At 38.0% G+C, this 20,679-nt stretch overlaps 1 protein-coding gene and 1 pseudogene across 6 annotated transcripts in view; one reads left to right on the top strand and one right to left on the bottom strand.

Moving 5' to 3' along the window:
- Positions 1-20,679, bottom strand: part of ANKIB1 (ankyrin repeat and IBR domain containing 1) — a 167,452-nt gene that overhangs the window by 144,992 nt on the left and 1,781 nt on the right. Inside the window, exon 1 of one of the 6 annotated variants that reach the window (XM_074379414.1) lies at positions 20,277-20,605. The exons of the other annotated variants lie outside the window; for them this stretch is intronic. The gene's annotated coding sequence lies outside the window, so the exon portion shown is untranslated. Of the gene's footprint in view, positions 1-20,276; positions 20,606-20,679 lie in introns of those variants that run through there. 6 annotated transcript variants of the gene reach the window in all.
- Positions 6,884-7,557, top strand: LOC120365284 (ferritin heavy chain pseudogene; annotated as a pseudogene).

Below are 20,679 nucleotides of genomic sequence, written 5' to 3'. Positions count from 1 at the left end.
CCCCAATTTATCATACTTACATGTTTCAGTAACTTCTTTACACTAACTTTTAAACAAAAGTATGAAACTTGAGAGAGGTATTGACACTAATACTTCTTTTCCATTTTTAATGCTTTCTTCCATTTGCAATAATATTCCTGACCTTTATCAACCCCAGGGATATTAACGAATCTGGGAAGAAAAAACTGGATATGCTTACTTTTTTGGCTACTCACTTGGCTCAGAACTCAAGTAAGGAACAGAGGTCCCTCCAACCCCCAGCAAAATATCAGGTTTCTTAAGACATGTTTTAACTTAAAGTGCAGCAAAATATATATTCTACATATATATAAAAAAGTATTACATATATGTAATATATAATATATATATTACATATATGTTATATATAAAGATGTTTTAAGGAAGGTGAGAAATACAGCTTTACCTCTTTTAATACAGTATCATTTATCTTTCTGTAATCCAAGCTTTCCAAAAATGACTAAAACTATACTGGGTAAACACAAAAACAGGACAAAATGTTAACCAATGGATTAACATAGCTCTTCTTTGAAGAAATGCAACTTACAGGTTTAATATTACAGAATTACATCTTAGATAATATTGTTAAATGAACATATTCCATAATAAAGCTTGAAGAATACAGGTGTAAAAACCTAATACTGTGGTCTATGTACCTTCTGTCATTTCATTCCCATACAATCTCGCCTGCATTTTACAATAAGAAAACACAGGTTTGGAAGTTTAATCATTTTGAAAAGGCTATATTGAGAAAATTATGAACACAAATCTTGGTTTGAATCCTGGTTCTACAACTTACTAGCTTACAAGCTACTTAAAGTTTTTGAGCCTTTTTTCCAATATGTAAATATAGACAATTAGGCCTCCCTTGCTGGGTCATTATAAAGTAAGGGTGACAAAATGTGTAAAATACACACAACATTTGTTAAATACTAGGTGCTCAGTATAACGTAGCCATCATCACTGTGATCACTAATTAACTTCCCTAGAATCACACAGCTGTCTCCAAAATCTTTTTCTTTCTTTTAAAAACAAAATTATAGATAGTTATCTAAACAGGAAAATATATGAAAAAGTAAAAATAAGAAAATAAAAAGATCATTATAATCTCCAAATCCTGAATTATTCAGTGTCAACATATTGGCATATTTTCTCTTTCTCTTTCTTGTATGTATACAGCTTTCTTTTAATTGCAGAACGAAACATGCTATATACGAAACTTGTAATCTTTCTTTTTGTACTTACTTCCTTGTGAACATTTCTCCATTTGGTTAAGTATCCCTTGGACACATTTTAATAACAATCAAATTCTGCTATACAGGTAATAATTCAGTTTTTGTTTTACATTTAAGTTGGTTCTAATTTATCACTATTTTGGGTAAAGTTGTGCTTATCTTTGAACCTAGGCTTTTTTTTCCTACAGGGTGTCTTAAGTTATGTAGCAGTATCTGTTTTCTCAGCAAAGCCCCTACTACTATGCATGTTGACATTCAAGTCCAGGCGTGCATATGAAAGAATTAATTTATGCTGTACACATCTTCAGCTATAGATACAGAATCTTAGCATTAAGCACATTCCATTGCCATAGCAACTAAATATAAGTTATATTTAAAAGGGAGTTAAGAGCTCCCATGTCTACTGTCTGTTGCCAAGCCCATAGACCCAGTCTGAGGCTAGAGCCTCTCCGACATCAGAAATAGGAACCTGAATCCTATGCATTTGACTTAATGTTTTAAAATTCACTTATTTTCCATCAATCTTAATGAAGTAATGAAGGGTAGAGTATAACAGCCTGTAACATCTAAAAGAGACATGAAGAAGCGAGACTAGAGTCACTGTGCTTCTCTGCATCCTGAAGAAATGGCAGCAGGATGAACGTAAGTGCTACAATGACTCTTTCAAATTGAAAAGTTAGGACACGATTCAAAACATGATTTGACAATAGAGTACAATACCTGAAACGAAAAATCTGAAGTATATGACTTCCATAGCAAGTACATAAAAGTGAAGTTTGAGTAAGAGAAAAAGGTGCTTCCATGAAACTTAACAGCTTCAATTAGGGCAGTTATGAAGCACTAGCTACACAAAAATACTAAAATGCACAAAACCCTCAAAAATCAAAACAGGAACAATACTCTCAATCCAGCCTTAAAGAAAAAAATAAGTATTAACATTTCTTGGAGAATATGAAAAAAGCTTTGGTTTAAAGTTATAAATCATGACATAAAGTCATCTAAAAGCAAAATGCATACCAAAATATCTCTTAGTGTTAGGAAGCACCGCAGTCAATGATAGCATTTAATACTTCATATACCTTAAAGAGAATTAAAGGATGCTTAATTATTACTCAGTATAATACATAAACTTAGGAACTACAGTTTATGACAGGCATAGCATGTTGTCGAAGAAACACATAGTAATTTCAAATCCAAACAAGAGAGGTGTAGCATTTATCGATTTTAGAAAAAGAAAAGCAGAGTACATGTTGGAAGTCCACAATTGGAAGCCTATGCTAGAGTTACAGGATTTTCAAGGGTACTTCTCAGAGGAAACCAATACTCTTTTTGACAGCTAAAATAATAATCTGCTGCAACAACTATTTATCAACCACCTAGCATGTGCTAGGCATTATTGTAGATGAAGAGGAATGCAGCAGGAACAAAATAAACTAAAATCACTGCATTTGTTTTTTCTCAAATAAAGCCAGCAAGGAGAGTTTTGGGGTGCTGTTATGTCTAAAGGAGTAGTCAGCAAAGGCCTTGCCAAAGTGACTTTTTTTTTTTGAAAGAGGGTCTCACTCTGCAACTCATGCTGGAGCACAATGGAGCAATCATGACTCATTGCAGTGTCAGCCTCCCGGGCTCAAGTGATTCTCCAACTTCAGCAGTCTTGAGTAGCTGGGACTACAGTTGTGCACCACTATGCCCAGCTAATTTTGTTTACCTTTTGTAGAGAGGAGGTCTCACCATGTTGCCAGGCTAGTCTTGAATTCCTGGACTCAAATGATCCTCCTGCTTCAGCCTCCCAAAGTGCTAGGATTACAGGTGTGAGCCACCAGCCAGGCCCAAAGTGATGTTTCATTAACAAGTTAAAGAAGGTGATGTAGTGAGCCATGTGGTATCTAGGGGAGAGAGGAAATATCCAGTGCACATGCAGGAGCATACCCTATGTGTTCAAGGAACAAAAAGGAGGCCACTGTTACTGAAGCATAGAAAGTAAGAAAGAGGAGTTGCAATTCTTGTCTCTGATAAAACAGACTTTAAACCAACAAAGATCAAAAGAGACAAAGAAGGACACTATACAATGGTAAAAGGATCAATGCAACAAGAAGAGCTAACGATCCTAAATATATATGCACCCAATACAGGAGCACCCAGATACATAAGGCAAGTTCTTAATGACATACAAAGAGACTCAAAGACTCCCACACAATAACAGTAGGAGACTTTAACACCCCATTGTCAATATTAGACGGATCAACGAGACAGAAAATAAACAAGGATATGCAGGACTTGAACTCAGACCTGGAACAAGCAAACCTAATAGACATTTATAGAACTCTCCAACCCAGATCCACAGAATATACATTCCTCTCAGCACCACATCGCACCTACTCCAAAATTGACCACATAATTGAAGTAAATCACTCTTCAGCAAATGCAAAAGAATGGAAATCGTAACAAACAGTCTCTCAGACCACAGTGCAATCAAGTTGGAACTCAGAATTCAGAAACTAACTCAGAACCGCACAGCTTCATGGAAACTAAACAACTGGCTTTTGAATGTTGACTGAATAAACAATGAAATGAAGGCAGAAATAAAGATGTTCTTCGAAACCAACGAGAATGAAGACACAACATACCAGAATCTCTGGGACACATTTAAAGCAGTCTCTAGAGGAAAATATATAGCAATAAATGTCCACATGAGAAGCAAGAAGAGATCTAAAATTGACACGCTATCGTCAAAATTCAAAGAGCTAGAGGAGTAGGATCAAAAAAACTCAAAAGCCAGCAGAAGACAAGAAATAACTAAAATCAGAGCAGAACTGAAGAAGATAGAGACAAAAAAAAAAAAAACCTTTCAAAAAAAATCAATAAATCCGGGAGCTGGTTTTTCGAAAAGATCAACAAAATAGACCACTAGCTAGATTAATAAAATAGAAAGGAGAGAATAATCAAATAGATGCAATAAAAAACAATAACAGGGATATCACCACAGATTCCACAGAAATTCAAACCATCATCAGAGATTATTACAAACAACTCTATGTACATAAACTAGTAAACCTGGAAGAAATGGATAAATTCCTGGACACTTGCATCCTCCCAAGCCTAAACCAGGAAGAAGTCGAAATGCTGAATAGACCAATAACAAGGTCTGAAGTTGAGGCAGCAATTAAGACCCTACCACCCAAAAAAAGCCCAGGTCCAGATGGGTTCACAGCCGAATTCTACCAGACATACAAAGAGGAGCTGGTACCATTCCTTCTGAAACTATTCCAAATAATCCAAAAAGAGGAAATCCTTCCCAAATCATTTTATGAGACCAACATCATCCTGATACCAAAACCCGGCAGAGACTCAACAAGAAAAGAAAACTTCAGGCCAATATCCATGATGAACATAGATGCAAAAATCTTCAATAAAATACTGGCAAGCTGACTGCAACAGCACATTAAAAAGCTTATCCACCATGATCAAGTAGGATTAATCCCAGGGATGCAAGGTTGGTTCAACATACGCAAGTCTATAAACGTAATTCACCACATAAACAGAACCAAAGACAAAAACCACATGATTATCTCAACTGAAGCAGAGAAGGCCTTTGACAAAATTCAACAGCCCTTTAAGCTAAATAAACTAGGTATTGATGGAACTCAATAAACTAGGTATTGATGGAACGTATCTCAAAATAATAAAAGCTATTTACGACAAACCAACGGCCAATATCATACTCAATGGGCAAAAACTGGAAGCATTCCCTTTGAAATCTGGCACTAGACAAGGATGCCCTCTCTCACCACTCCTATTCAATATAGTACTGGAAGTTCTAGCCAGAGCAATCAGGCAAGGAAAATAAATAAAGAGGATTCAAACAGGAAAGGAGGAAGTCAAATTGTCTCTATTTGCAGACGACATGATTGTATATCTAGAAGACCCCATCGTCTCAGCCCAAAATCTCCTGAAACTGATAAGCAATTTCAACAAAGTCTCAGGATTAAAAATATCAATGTGTAAAAATCACAAGCATTCCTATATACCAATAACAGACTTAAAGAGAGCCAAATCAAGAACAAACTGCCATTCACAATTGCTACAAAGAGAATAAAATACCTAGGAATACAACTGACAAGGAATGAAAAAGGACCTCTTCAAGGAGAACTTCAAACCACTGCTCAACGACATAAGAGAGGACACAAACAGATGGAGAAACATTCCATGTTCATGGTTAGGAAGAATCAATATCGTGAAAATGGCCATACTACCCAAAGTAATTTACAGATTCAACGCTATCCCCATCAAGCTACCAGTGACCTTCTTCACAGAACTGGAAAAAAAACACCTTAAACTTCATATGGAACCAAAAGAGAGCCCACATAGCCAAGTCAATTCTAGGCAAAAAGAACAAAGTGGGAAGCATCACACTATCGGACTTCAAACTATACTACAAGGCTACAGTAATCAAAACAGCATGGTACTGGTACCAAAACAGAGATCTGGACCAATGGAACAGAACAAAGGCCTCGGAGGCAACACAACATATCTACAACCATCTGATCTTTGACAAGCCTGACAAAAACAAGCAATGGGGAAAGGATTCCATGTTTAATAAATGGTGCTGGCAAAACTGGCTAGCCATGTGCAGAAAGCAGAAACTGGACCCCTTCCTGACACCTTACACTAAAATTAACTCCAGATGGATTAAAGACTTAAACATAAGACCTAACATCATAAAAACCCTAGAAGAAAATCTAGGCAAAACCATTCAGGACATAGATGTAGGCAAGGACTTCATGACCAAAATACCAAAAGCATTGGCAACAAAAGCCAAAATAGACAAATGGGACCTAATCAAACTCCACAGCTCTTGCACGGCAAAAGAAACAGTCAGTAGAGTGAATTTGCAACCAACAGAATGGGAAAAAATTTTTGCTGTTTACCCATCTGACAAAGGGCTGATATCCAGAATTTACAAAGAACTAAAACAGATTTACAGAAAAAAACAAACAAGCCCATTTAAAAGTGGGCAAAGGATATGAACAGACACTTTACAAAAGAAGACATACATGACGCCAACAAACATATGAAAAAATGCTCATCATCATTGGTCATTAGAAAAATGCAAATCAAAACTACATTGAGATACCATCTCACGCCAGTTAGAATGGTGATCATTAGAAAATCTGGAGACAACAGATGCTGGAGAGGATGTGGAGAAATAGGAACACTTTTACACTGTTGGTGGGAGTGTAAATTAGTTCAAGTATTGTGGAAGACAGTGTGGTGATTCCTCAAGGACCTAGAAATAGAAATTCCATTTGACCCAGCAATCCCATTACTGGGTATATATCTGAAGGATTATAAATCATTCTACTATAAGGACAAATGCACACGAATGTTCATTGCAGCAGTGTTTACAATAGCAAAGACCTGGAACTGAGAAGTTCTTCGCTGACAGTCGCCGCAGTTTCCTGCTTCAACAGTGTATGGACGGAACCCCGCACTCATCCCCGACCCCAGCCCGCCGCCCACAGCCAGCCCTCTGTCACCTCCACACTGTGTCCTCGGACCACCCCAAGGCCCCCGCTGCCTCTCCAGCGCCGTGTAGCCACCGCTGCCACCACCTCTCCTTAGGAGCCGCCATGACGACCACATCACCTTCACAGGTGCACCAGAACTACCATCAGGATTCAGAGGCCACCATCAACCTTCAGATCAACCTGGAGCTCTATGCCTCCTATGTTTACCTGCCCATGTTTTACTACTTTGACCGCGATGATGTAGCTTTGCAGAACTTTGCCAAGTACTTTCTTCACCAATCTCATGAGGAGAGGAAACATGCCAAGAAACTGATGAAGCTGCAGAACCAACGAGGTGGCCGCATCTTCCTTCAGGATATCAAGAAACCAGACCATGATGACTGGGAGAGCGGGCTGAATGTGATGGAGGGTGCATTACATTTGGAAAAAAGTGTGAATCAGTCACTACTGGAACTGCACAAACTGGCCACTGACAAAAATGACCCCCATTTGTGTGGCTTCATTGAGACACATTACCTGAATGAGCAGGTGAAATCCATTAAAGAATTGGGTGACCAAATGACCAACTTGCGCAAGATGGGAGCACCCCAATCTGGCTTGGCAGAATATCTCTTTGACAAGTACACCCTGGAAGACAGTGATAATGAAAGCTAAGCCTTAGGCTAATTTCCCCATAGCCACGGGGTGACTTCCCTGGTCACCAAGGCAGTGCATGCATATTGGGGTTTCCTTTACGTTTTCTATAAGTTGTACCAAAACATCCACTTAAGTTCTTTGTACCATTCCTTCAAATAAAAAAATTTGGTACCAAAAACAACAACAGCAACAACAAACAAACCTAGAACCAACCCAAATGCCCATCGATGATAGACTGCACAGGGAAAATGTGGTATATATACACCATGGAATATTATGCAGCCATCAAAAACGATGAGTTCGTGTCCTTTGTAGGGACATGGATGAACCTGGAAACCATCATTCTCAGCAAACTGACACAAGAACAGAAAATCAAACACCGCATGTTCTCACTCATAGGCGGGTGTTGAACTATAAGAACACATGGACACAGCGAGGGGAGCATCATACACTGGGGTCTGTTGGAGGTTAATAGGGGAGGGACAGTGAGGGGTGGTGAGTTGGGGAGAGATAGCATGGGGAGAAATTGCCAGATATAGGTAAATGGGAGGAAGGCAGTAAATCAAGTTGCCATGTGTGTACCTATGCAACAATCTTGCATGTTCTTCACATGTACCCCAAAACCTAAAATGCAATTTAAGAAAAAAAAATTTTTTCAAAAATTAAAATAAATGAAAATCTGCATTTTCTACAGAGCTATGTATCTATATAGTACCATTTTTCTATTATTTTCTTAACCTATATTTTCATATTTTATAATTTCAGATATAATTTGATGCATGTTCTGTATATACATGTAAAAAGTTATATATAAAACTTCTTCCTAAATAAAAAAAAAAGTAAGGAAGAAAATAGTAGGATATGAACTCAAGAGAAGTAATGGGAGCAGGCAACTATTTAGGTAGGGTCTTGAAGGTTACTGTAAATCACTACCCTTTTATTCCCAGTAAAAAGGGAAGCCACTGGAGGATTTTTAGCAGAGAAGTGAAATGACAAGACTTACATTTAACATGATCAGCCTAGCTGTCTATTAAGAAGACTAATGGGAGTGAGGAGAAAGGCTAGAAGCAGATCATTTAGGAAGCGCCTGCACTAATCCAAGTACAAGGTGATGGTAGCATAAAAGGCAGGAGATGGCAGTGATGTTGGTCAATTCTTAATCAGATTCTTGAGGTACTCTGAAGGTAAGAACCAACAGAATTGGCTGACAGATTGGAAGCAGAAGTGAGAGAGAAGGCAAAAACAAGAATGACTCCAAAATCCTGGCATGGGCACCTGGAAGCAAGGGGTTACCACTACTGAGAGAGGAAGACTGCGGTAGGTGATGTTTGCGTATGTCGGGGAAGATCCGCTTACATTTCAACAAGTTACATTTGAGAAGCTAATTAGATATTAGGTAGGCAAAAGGATATCCAAGTCTCAAGCTGAAATGTGAAGTCTGGGCTGGAGATACAACTTGGAGATTGACAATGTATACATGGTATGAAGTTGCTTGTATTAAAAATTTACAAAGATATAAACCCCCTGATATTTTCCTTATATATTTTTCCAGACTTAAAATGCAGAAATTTTCCTCCTGCTCATCTAGACTTCGAAATTATAAATTATTTAATATACAGATGCCAAATTGAATACAAAAATTAGAAGCCAGAAATCCAATTAGGGAGACCGAAGTATATGGAAACTATAAGGTATAAAGGATATGGATAAGGAAGGTGGTGAGAACCATGGAGAAAGTAAAATACTATACAACTTCTAGGTTACAACCTGGCACATGGATATTATGGCATGTGCTATATTTAAAACTGGTCCTTGGCCAGGTGCGGTGGCTCATGCCTGTAATCCCAGCACTTTGGAAGGCTGAGGCAGGTGGCTCGCTTGAGCTCAGAAGTCTTGAGATCAGCCTGGGCAACATGGGAAATCCCATATCCACCAAAATTGCATAAAAATTAGCCAGGTGTGGTGGCATGCATCTGTGGTCCCAGCTACTTGGAAGGCTGAGACAGGAGGATCACCGGAGCCCAGAAGGCAGAGGTTGCAGTGAGCCAAGTTTGTGCCACTGCACTCCAGCCTGGGTAATATAACGAGACTCTGTTTAAAATAAAAAAACAAAATCCAAAAAACAAACGAAAAACCTGGTCTTTGATGTGTGGCTGATGCTACCTACATCTAAGTGCAAAAAATTCCAAATGGAGAGCTCTCTTTTAAATCATACTCTAGATAGCAGATAGATGAGAGAACCTACACTCTGTCCTTTCCCATTCCAATCCATCCCGCAAATGGCTGCTAGCTTAATTTTTCTACATCTATCCAATTTTATTTTTACTGTCTCTTATGAACTAAGGTTTGGAATTATAATTAATTTCATCAATTAAAAAAATTATGTTTCTCCATCAGATCTTCTCATCTAAAGCAGAGAACACAGAAAAATGATTTGAGGAACTATTTCTAAAATTCTCCCAATGATTGTATATAACCAGTACCATTCTAAAGCATAACAGAGTAATTAATTTCATACAACAGACAACAGCAATAGCAGCAGCACTTAGGAACTTGTTAGAAATGAACACTCTCAGACCCCATTCAGACTTACTGAATTAGAAACTTTGAGGGTAAGGTCTAGCAATCTGCATTTTAACAAGCATTCCAGGTGGGTCTGATACACATTAACTTTGAGAACCTCTGGCTTAGGGCATTAAGGCTCAATTCTCTCAAGGATTATCAGTAGAAAAGACTACTAGACTATAAAATCCATGAATTGGAACCTTATTATTTTTTGTTTTCTCTTGCCTTATGCATCTGACATTTAATCCACATTCAGAATTCTTGAGTAGTTAAAAGACAGTATCCCCTCCCTCTGAGTTTCCCTGTCTCTCCTCATTCTATAATACCAAACTATCAGCCCAACTTTATTCTCCCTTATTACTTCTTCCTATTGTATAGGAAAAGTAATGTTCTTCCATTCAGAATGTCATATCCTAACTTTTTAAGTAATTCTGTAGATATTATGTCAAGTCACATTTCAGAGCAAGAAAGACTCTCAGAAGATTATTCAAATGCATCAACACACAGGTAAGAAAATGTTGTCACATTGCAAACACACCTCTTACAGAAATAGAGAAAGACCGAAGAATAAACTAGCCATCTTTACAAGGCCCAAGTCTCAATAGTTGGTTTAATAGATTTAAGAGTTAGTAGCTGGGTGCAGTGGCTTACGTCTGTAATCCCAACACTTTGGAGGCCAAGGCAGGCCGATTACGAGGTCAGGTGTTCAAGACCAGCCTGGCCAACATGGTGAAAACCTGTCTCTAATAAAATACAAACATTAGCCAGGTGTGGTGGCACACACCTGAGTCCTAGCTACTCGGGAGGCTGAGGCAGGGGAATCGCTTGTACCTGGGAGGTGGAGGTTGCAGTTAGCCGAGATCTTGCCACTGCACTCCAGCCTAGGTGACAAAGTGAGACTCCATCTCAAAAGGAAAAAAAAAAGAGTTAGAATGCTTGAAAGATAGAATAATCTTTAATTTTATAATTCCTGTCTGGAAATAAAAGCAAATAAATAATCAAAACCCACCAATTCTTTATTTATTGGCAATAGTGCATGTCCTTTTTTCATTCCTTGCTCTACTTTTAAATATAGAAAAAAGAACCTTAACATTAATAAGTATGTTATCAAGCTATCTAATGACATGGTACGTCTTGTTCCTCACTGTCCTAACAGTTTAATACTAAGTTTCACAGAAACTAATCTCAAGACTGTTCATAACTGCTTCATGGTAACAATTTTTTTTCTTTTTCTTTTTCTTTTTTTTTTTGAGATGGCATCTCGCTCTATCTCCCAGGCTGGAGTGCAGTAGGGCGATCTTCTTGGCTCACTGCAACCTCTGCCTCCCAAGTTCAAGCAATTCTCCTGTCTCAGACTCCCAAGTAGCTGGGATTACAAGCATGCACCATCTAATTTTTATATTTTTAGTAGAGACAGGGTTTCACCATGTTGCCCAGGCTGGTCTCGAACTCCCGACCTCAGGTGATCCACACACCTCGGCCTCCCAAAGTGCTGGGATTACAGGCGTGAGCCATAGCACCTGGCCCATTGTGACAATTTTTCTAACCAACATTTATCTTTCTGATTATATTCCATCCAACAGAGACCGCCTGGAGAAAGCCAGCGTGGAGATCATATGATATTTTGTGTCCCAAGTTGAAACTCATTTTAATTGTACTCTAATCTTATGTCACAAGGGTTCTGAGGTAACATACAGATAATAAATCAAGTGGTAATAAGTGCCATGGAAGGCAGTGTAGTACACCTAGAAAGAATAAGGGCTTTGTAGCCATGAAGATCTTTTGGCTTCACGTCTTAATTCTAGCCTTCTTTGCCTTCATTTTATAAGAGAGAAGCCATAATATTAGTATACTGCCTCATATTGTTGTTACCTAGTTCTTACTTTAAAATACAAACTCCTTGAGAATAGAAATTACACATTGTATTTACACAGGTGCTTAAGAAATATTTGGCTAATACTGGAATAGATTTTAGTGTATTAGATAAATTCCCTAATAGGTACCCTTACTTCCAGATCCCACCCCTAACTGCATTTTCCCTATTAAAAGGCAAATCTGATCTTGTCCAATTCCATTTTAAAACTTTCTGAAGGTTCCCAGCTCTGAGAAAAGTCCTTGCTAAGACCAGCATTCATCTCTTCACAGCCTCTCTTATAACTCGGCCCCACCCACTAAACTACTAAAGCTCCTGGAATGTTCTGTCCTCCTCCCTATCAGCTCTGCCTGAAAAGGATAACTCCTACTAGTTAATCAAGTATTAGCTTAAAAGTTGTTTTCTCTATCAAGTTCCATAATAATAGCTCCCCAACCCTCAACTAACTTCGAAGTCCTGCCTCCATAACTTGATACTACACTCAACTTACCCTCTAAGACTATAATTAAATGTTTATCTGCTTCCTTAGTTACCTGGTAAACTCTTTGAGGATGAGGATCACATTATATTCAGTTTTATACCCATTGTTTACCATAGTTACTGGCACACAGAACACCTTGAATAAATATTACTTATTGAACATATGCTAAAGTCCCATTTCCAACATTACTTTCCAATTTGAGAATATAATCATGTTTATCTCCCTGTTTGCTTATAAATAACTTTAAAACATGACAACCCAATAGGTTAAAGAAAAAAAATTATGGGGCTTTATCCTGAAGACACATTTGTTACGGCACAGACAGCAAAATCAGCATGATTTTTTTCAAAGAACAGAAAAAAATATTTCATAAGAACTAGTTATTCTGGGGGAGGGGAGAAAGCTGCTTTATGTTGGCTTCATCCCCAGAAGTTACAGTCACCAAACTGGATATGATTCTCAGTTAAAACAAGCACAGCCATGGATAGCAAAAGAATATAAAGAAATGACTGCTCAGTCTGGAATGCCATCTCAAGACCATGAGGTGACAAGCCTGCATGACTAAAAAGAAAGAGAAATGAGCCTGCATTCCTGATAGCACCATGAAGCCATCATACCAGCTCTGGACAGTCTACCTCTAATTTCTCATTACTTGAGGAAAATAATCACCCTTGTTTATTTATGCGACCCTTCTTTGGATTTCCGTGGCAGCTGAACATGATTCCTATTTGATGGGAAAGTTAGAGAAAGTTTAGGAAAAAGTTTGTTTAACCTAGAGAGGAGAGACAGAGTCTCAAGACAGGAATATCAGAAGTCAAAAAGACTGATATATATGATTCTATTAGTCAGTTTTCATGCTGCTGATAAAAACATACCTGAGACTGGGAAGAAAATGAGGTTTAACGGACTTACAATTCCACATGACTTGGGCCTCACAATCATGGCAAAGAGGCAAGGCAAGGAGGAGGAAGTCACATCTTACATGCATGGCAGCAGGCAAAGGGAAGAGAGCTTGTGAAGGAAAACTCCCCTTTTTAAAATCATCAGATCTCGTGCGACTTACTCACTATCACAAGAATAGCACAGGAAAGACCTACCCTATGATTCAATTACCTCCCATTGGGTTCCTCCCACGAGATGTGGGAATTTAAGATGAGATTTGGGTGGGGACATGGCCAAACCATATCAATGATTACATGAAATGCCTATATATATACATACAATAAGTGATACCATAAACTAAAACAAAAGAAAACTAACAAAACTTATTTGTAAATTAGGTTAAATGATTATATCCATAATAAGGATATCAAAGAATACCATATATTAGTAAGGGAAAAAATCCAACAGGAAAAAATGAGTAAAGATAAAAATAAGCAATTCATAGAACTGAAAATCAAAATGCCCAATAAATATATTGAAAGATGCTTAGCCTCACAGGTAGGTAGGGAAATGCACTATAGGAAACTTTTTTAAAAAACTTATTTTATTGTAAAAGAAAAGCATTCAGTGACAGTTTACAGAAATAGTTACTCTCAGACATTAATGGTGAAAATAAGAATTGTGTCAATATTTCTGAAAAATAGTTTAGCATTAAGTATTAAAATTAAATTGGTATATACTATGTACAAAAATATTAATTGTAGTATTATTCATAATAGAAGACTAGAGACAACCCATATGTCCAAAACACGCACAGTTAAGGTTTCAGATATCTACTACTATAGAACCATCCCAAACTTAGTATCTCAAAACAATATGTTATTTTTCACATCTCTGTAGGTTGGCTAGCAGTTTCTCTGCTGTCTTCATCTCTGGTTCCTGCGTGTTCAGCTAAAGGGTCAGCTGGGCTACCAGGTCCTAGATAACCCACTTTCACACCTGCTGGTTGGTGTTTGCTGTTAGCTGGGGCATCTTGGTTCTCCTATAAGACACATCTAGTGCTTCCATACACTAGACCAGCTTCCTCACTCTCAGCTGCAGGAAAAGCATTCCTTGAAGCCTCTTAAGGAGTTGGCTCCAGGATTCACAGATCACTTCTATCATATCCACTTATCAAAGTAAGTCACGAGACCAGCCAAGACTCAAGAAAGAGATGGAGAAATAGATTCTACCTCTAAACAGAAAAGGCCATGGCATACTGCAAAGAAGAATGCGTATCAAAATAGGAGAAATTTATGACTGCTAAACATTCTATCACTGATATGCAGCTATAGGGGTATGTGTGTGTCTGGATATATACACATACAGGTACAATGAAATACTATGTAGGTTGTTCAAAAGAATGGAAAGGTTTTCAAGATAAGTTTTAAAAAAGATGTAGAATATTTAATATAGTATGTTACCATTTGGGTGTGGAGAAACTATGCATATATTTTATCCCATATATATATGTTTGTAAGTTCTTGAAATAGATTTAAAAATTAACTATTAGAACATGTAAAGGTGTCGGCAAGCTAGCTGAAGATGCAGGGCAGTGAGATCATGTTGGGAAGAATACCAGAAGTGCAGGCTAATTAGACTAGAGGCGAGGACAATGGGTGTTGTGTGGAAACAGAGAGCTGCACAGTGTCGTAGGTCCAGTGAAGGGTTGTGGATCCACAAAGAGGCAAAAGCCAGCAGGCTCAGCAGTTAATGATGCATATTGGTAGGGGCAGATGAAGGTGGGAGACGGTCTACATGGCAGGGAGAATGGTAGCTTACTAGGCAAATTAGTAAAACAAATGGGCAAATAATAAATATATTGAAGCTAATGCAAAGCCTAGCTTCTTACTGCCAGAGAAGGCATTTATAAACATTTAAAAGGAGAAAGCTAGGAAAAACCCTGAAGTGTTAGACTAGAACTGGAACTACAGTAACAACTTTAAGATTCTGTAATACATACACATAGGTACAGAAATAATTATGTATGGATATGAGTATGTGTTTTGTATATGTATGTGTATACAAACCATATACAAGTGTCCTAATTCTATCTTCTATGACGGCTTGGAAGCAATGACACTCCAGTAGCAAGGAGCACACTAAGCCCAAATCTTTGTTTTTAAATACCATCTTTCACAAAAAAAAAAAAAAAAAAACCTCAAACAATGCACAAAAAACAAAAACAGGGCTCCTTGGAGAAATGGCTGATTCCAGGGCTAGAATAGACAAAGCACAAGATGAACCAGGAACAGCTTGTTCTGCCACAAAGTCCTAAGGAAAGACACAATGAGATAGAAGGATGATACATGGGCAGAGGAGCCAGCTTGAAGAGGCTTCTATTGGCTAAATCAGGAACAGATTAAAAAGCAAAATAAATAAAATAGTAACAAATCAGAACATATTTAACAAAATAGAAACCCATGAGTCTTTACTGCTTTAATTAATAAATGAAAAAGAAAGAGGTGAAATCCCTGTCTCTAGTAAAAATACAAAAATAAGTTGGGCATGGTGGCGGGCACCTGTAATCTCAGCTACTTGGGAGGCTGAGGTAAGAGAATTTCTTGAATCTGGGATGTGAAGGTTGCTGAAAGCCGATATCACACTACTGCACTCTACCCTGGGTGGCAGAGCAAGACTGTCTCAAAAAAAAAAAAAAAAAAAAAAAAAAAGGAATACCTTATGACATAATACCAACTAGTATGTACGAAGAAATAACAGAAATAAAGACATATTATTTGGCAATCATCATAAAAGTGGTTAATTCAGGTGGGAGTCATCAATGACACCCAATAAAGCTGGTGAGTAGAGAAACAGGATACCAGCATAATTTTGGAAGACATCTCCACAAACACTAGACAATTACAAAAGGCACAAATACAATCTTGCCAATATTACTATTAGTGGCATGGTTTTACATTGTATGCCTCTAAATGGAAAACACTGAGCAGGGACACAGCGCCATTTCTGTGGTATTACTACCAGGAATGCATAACCTGATTGGAGTCATGAGGAAACATCATACAGATCTAGGATGAGGGTCCCAAACAGAATACAGGGCATATACTTATTAAAACTATCAAGGACATGAAACATGGAAAACTGAGGCTGAAGAACTACGAACAGACATAACTAACATGCGTTCCTGGATAGGATGCTGAGCCAGAAAAGAAAGAGATATTGTCAGGAAAGTAGTTGAAATCTGTATAGGTTCTTGACTAGATAGCAGTGTTGTATTCATGTTGATTTTCTTCTTTGGACAGTAGTATGTTGGCTATATAAGAGAGTGCTTATATTTAAGAAGCAGACACTGCAGTGTTTGGGGGTGATGAGATACCATGTCAGCAGTTTGCTTCAAAAGGCTTAAAGACTGTAATGAGGCTGGGTGCAGTGGCTCACAACTGTACTATAATCCCAGCACTTTGGGAGGTCAAGGCGGGCAGATTACGAGGTCAAGAGATCGAGACATTCTGGCCAACATGGTGAAATCCCGTCTCTACTAAAAACACACAAATTAGCTGAGCATGGTGGTACATGCCTGTATTCTCAGCTTCTTGGGAGGCTGAGGCAGGAGAATCATTTGAACCTGGGAGGTGGAGGCTGCAGTGAGCCGAGATCTCACCACTTCACTCCAGCCTAGCGACAGAGTGAGACTCTGTCTCAAAAAAAAAAAAAAAAAAGAAAAGAAAAAGAAAAAGCTTGTAATGAGTATGTATGTATAGAGACAGAGAGAGAGAGAGGGCAGGCATAAGAAGAAATGAAGCAAAATATTAACAATGGGATAAATCTGCATGAAGGGGATACAAGAGTTCTTTGTACTATTCTGCCATCTTTTCTTTACATTTTAAATTATTTCAAAATGATTGTTTTCATCTGAAAATAAAGATGTGATATAGAACATCTAGTGATAGAGCAAATGGGAATCACTTACTGCCTAAGGCCAGGAAACAGAAGGAAAATCCTGGCTAAATATGTTGATTTATATACTTTCCTTTACCATACTCTGAAGGGATGCATTAACAAGAAGGGCAATGTTTATTCCTATTTGGAGAACTAAGAGCATCTCAACGAACCCTCCCTTTTCTTCATGGATTTTAAATGGGCATTTTACAGCTCAACAAGGAAAGGAATCTTGGCTTACTCATCTTTGTAGTCCCAGCCCCTAGCCCATTTATAATTTAGTCATTTTTATGTTTTTGAACAGGAATTCTACATTCAATATTGTTTCAATGAGAAAAATATAGTGGCTTGAGTAGCAAGGATTTTGCTACACTGAAAGGGAAAGACTATTTATGTTAGGTTAAAATTATATGTCAGACTGAAGATAGAAAAATATCAAGGATTAACTTTCCCAGGAACTCAAGTATTAAATATCTGCTCTAGAGTTTTAAAAACAGAAGAATGTGTAACCAGTAGTAAAAATCATTATCCTAAAAAAAGCAAACTGCTGGCCGGGTGCGGTGGCTCACGCCTGTAATCCCAGCACTTTGGGAGGCCAAGACGGGTAGATCACGAGGTCAAGAGATCGAGACCATCCTGGTCAACATGGTGAAACCCCGTCTCTACTAAAAATACAAAAATTAGCTGGGCATGGTGGCGCACGCCTGTAGTCCCAGCTACCTGGTAGGCTGAGGCAGGAGAATTGCTTGAATCCAGGAGGCGGAGTTTGCGGTGAGCCGTGATGGCGCCATTGCACTCCAGCCTGGGTAACAAGAGCGAAACTCCGTCTCAAAAAAAAAAAAAGCAAACTGCTAATAGTTTTGGTTAAAAATAGTAACAGAATAAAATGTTTAGGATAAAAATAAGGCTTTTGAAGAAAAGGGTTGACAGTGGAAAACCATGTTTTAAGAAATGTTGAGTTTCTGAAAAATTATTAGGCTGAACTATATCAAATTGCCGATAAAGCATATATCCTACCAATAATGAGTATGATAATTTTCAAATCTGAAGGCATACATTTTCATTGCAGAAACCAAAACTCTTTAGTTGCAAAAATTAAACTCAAAAATTTTAAAAGCTAAAAAGATGTCACATGGCTCAATACACTACCTTTCCTGGAGAGTACACACATTTTTAGTATATTTTAAAAGCTCTTGGTCCCATTGCTGAACTTGAGGAAAAAAAGGGTAAACATGCCTGAAAATCTATGTTACCGTTAACCATAATGAGCTTTAGAATTAAGTATTTTCAAGAATTTAAACAACGACTGAAAATTACATTTTAACAGAATATAATTATCTGCTTTAGAACACAAAAGATACTAATACCTTACGAAATTAGGATTTTTCTATTCAAAGCAATATTAGAGAATGAAAAACTGTTAATGACGATATGGCAGTTTCTACCCTTTAAGGACTATAAGTCAAATCTTTTTGAGAATATTACAAGGAAAAAAACTCCAGTAATACTATACATCAGATTCTGTATGGCTTTTTATTATTATTATTGTGTGTGTGTGTGTGTGTGTGTGTGTGTGTGCGTGCGCACGCGTGCACTCTTTAAATGGAGATAAAATACATTTTAGGACTATTCCAAGAATTAAATGAGATAATGTATGTAAAACACTTAGCATGGTGACTGGCACAAATTAGGCACTCAATAAATGGCATCTATCATGCTTATTCTTATACAGAGGGTATGAAACAACCTTGCAACAGGGTCAAGTGGCTTAAAAACCTCTAAAAGAAGTCAATAAAGGCAGATGGATAGAAATCACAGTCAAATATCTAGACTGGTAACCTCAATGAGGAAAGGAACCTTGACTAATCTACCCTTGTACATCGAGAACCTAACAAAGTGCTTGGCACACATAGTAGATGCTCAATAAAGGTTTACTGAAATGAAGTACACGTGAAAGTATCTAGAAGGCTGGGTACAGTGGCTCACACCTGTAATCCCAGCACTTTGGGAAGCCAAGGCAGGCAGATCACCTGAGGTCAGGAGTTTGAGACCAGCCTGGCCAACATGGCAAAACCTTGTCTCTACTAAAAACACAAAATTTAGCAGGGTGTGGTGGTGGGCGCCTGTAGTCCCAGTTACTCAGAAGACTGAGGCAAGAGAATCACTTGAACCCAGGAGGCAGAAGTTTCAGTGAGCTGAGATCACACCACTGCACTGTCTTAGTGACACAGGGAGACTCAGTCCCAAAAAAAAAAAAAAAAAAAAGTATCTGGAAAAGAAAGAAAGAGGAAAAGGAAAGAGGCAGTCTGAGACTGTAAAATAAACTGAGAAATAACTGTCTAAAAAATCAACTGAGAAATAAACAGTCTGAAAAATAAACTGAGAATCCAAAAATTACCATTCCCTCTAAAGAAGTCACTTTGAAAAGTAAATTAAAAACCTAAGTATTTTTAGATCAATGTATAAAAACTCCCCCCAGACTGGTCTCTTTAATAATGACTTAGTCCCGGCCGGGCTTGGTGGCTTAAGCCTGTAATCCCAGCACTTTGGGAGGCCGAGGCGGGTGGATCACGAGGTCAAGAGATCGAGACCATCCTAGTCAACATGGTAAAACCCCATCTCTACTAAAAATACAAAAAATTAGCTGGGCATGGTGGCACGTGCCTGTAATCCCAGCTACTCAGGAGGCCGAGGCAGAAGAATTGCCTGAACCCAGGAGGCGGAGGTTGCGGTGAGCCGAGATCGCGCCATTGCAGTCCAGCCTGGGTAACAACAGCAAAACTCTGTCTCAAAAAAGAAAAAAATAAAATAAAATTACTTAGTCCCCTCCCAATTGCTTTTTGGCAAATGTGTCAAATATTTGAAGGAAATATTTTAAAACTTAATCTAAATAAATGTTATGTGCATCTTCAAAGGAGGAAAAATTACCCAAAACATTCAGGAATCTTTTCCAACTTCATTTCAAAGACATTCAAATTAACTTAATTCATAGTTCATCCATCTACTTACATATGAAAATGAGCTTACACTTTTATCTACAAGCAAGTTGTAAATAGACATACTTCACTTTCACAAGTTTGAGTGCATACCCCAGAAAAGAAAGAATAAAGAAAACTCACTCTTTGAGAAGTGGGCAGTTCCACAGAAGTACAAAAGAATGGCTAACAAAACTTCCCTCCTATGTTTCAGTCGAGTGTATTATTAAGGGTGTGGCTTTTGCTTTCTGTAAAATTGGTCAGTTTCTGAATAAGAATAGGGTGCTATAGTGGCTCCCTCCTGTGTTTCAGGAGCCACCTACCCGTTAAAGCCCTTGTTTACAGCACAGTCTGCTCAGTTTCAGAATCCTTACATACTGAAAACTCAAAATTCTCAGTGCAGTGGTCAAGGGACCAGTGGAATAGGAAAATATGATCCTATCTTCCCCATCCTAACCCCAAGGAAAAGAGAGAATCAACAAACATTTTTTTCTAAGACTTCTCCAAGATAGCACCCATCACCCCACTATAGCACCCTACTCTTATT

Source organism: Saimiri boliviensis, chromosome 10 (assembly GCF_048565385.1).
Source record: "Saimiri boliviensis isolate mSaiBol1 chromosome 10, mSaiBol1.pri, whole genome shotgun sequence".
Classification (NCBI taxonomy): domain Eukaryota; kingdom Metazoa; phylum Chordata; class Mammalia; order Primates; family Cebidae; genus Saimiri; species Saimiri boliviensis.
The sequence above is the reverse complement of the archived record's forward strand: the minus strand, read 5'-3'. Positions and strand labels throughout refer to the sequence as shown.